Below are 1,481 nucleotides of genomic sequence, written 5' to 3' on the forward strand. Positions count from 1 at the left end.
TAGCCAAAAAGCGGAAACGTCTCTGATGTCCATCAATTAACGAATGACTAAACAAAATGTGGAATGTTTTTACAAGGGAATGCTCACTCAGCCACAAGAGGAGTAAAGTGCTGATATGTGCTATAACATGAATGAGTCTTGAAAATGTTCTGTCCATTGAAAGAAGCCAAATGGAGAAGACTATAGATTGTTTGATAATGTTTGTGATATGTCCAGAATGTGCAAATCTGTAGAAACAGAAAGTAGATTATTGGTTCAGAGAAGAGATACACAAAATTTGATATTTTATTTAAATGCCCCCAACTTCCTTTTAACACAATGGATGGGGTAGTCTGATGCTTTTCCAGCATCGCCAAACAATTAGCTCGATTCCGATGCCGCCTACCTGGAGGGAGATCATGAATCACATGGGCTAAGGGCTCAGTGCTACTGGACTTCTGCCTGCCTCCTACTCTTCAGATGCCATCACACGTCCAGGTTGTCACCTGTGCTTCTGAGCGACTAGCTATAAATTGGAGGGTCCTATGGCCCCCTGCTCAGCTTCAACTATAATTTGCTAGAGTGGCTCACAGAACTCAGAGAAACATGTACTTACTTTGACCAGTCTATTATAAAGGACATAGATGACCAGCCAGATAAAGAGGCACACTGGACAAGGGGTGAGGGGAGGGACGCAGGCCTTCCGTTCCCTCTCCAGACAGGCCACTCTTCCCGCGTCTCCACGTGTCACAAACCTGGACACTCTCAGAAGGGTCCTATTGGATATCGGTGGAGGTTTCCATCCACAGGCAGAAATGATTGAAGCACTGGGCATTGGTGACTGATTCTATGTCCAACCCCTTACACTTCCCAGGGGTGGTAAGTTCCACCCCCTCCAGTCACATGGTTGGTTACCCTGGCAACCAGTCCCAGCCGGAGGAGCTTCCTAAAAGTCGCCTCATTCACAGAACGAGACACCTTTGTCACTTAGGACATTGCAAGGGTTTAGGAACTCTGTGCCAGGAAGAGGGATGAAGACCAAATATATATTTATTATAAAATCACACTCTCACAAGCCAAAAAAAAATGAATTATAAATTAGATGTGTCCTCCTTAACACCCACGGAGACCTAGTCTTACCCACTTATAGAAATAAACTCAAAGGCTGACACAACACCAAATGCTCCCAAGGCTCCAACAAGCAACATACAGCAGGGACACACTCAACAGAAAAACATTAGCGAGGAGACAAAAGGAACAAGAGACAGAACTAAGCCTGACCTGCCAGGGTGTGACTGTCACTGTGGACAGGCAGCCGGCAGCACACAGAGGCACAGCCCAGCGCCGTGCAATAACAGAGGAACCGCACGGGAGAGTAACTCCCACACCCATGAGCTCTCACGGTCCCTCCTAAGCACAGTCTCATCCACACTCAGCCTGTTACGTGCAGACACACGCACTCACGCGCACACGCACGCACCCGCCGTGGCTCCGTCACCGCC

Source organism: Pteropus alecto, unplaced genomic scaffold, assembly GCF_000325575.1.
Source record: "Pteropus alecto unplaced genomic scaffold, ASM32557v1 scaffold17, whole genome shotgun sequence".
Classification (NCBI taxonomy): domain Eukaryota; kingdom Metazoa; phylum Chordata; class Mammalia; order Chiroptera; family Pteropodidae; genus Pteropus; species Pteropus alecto.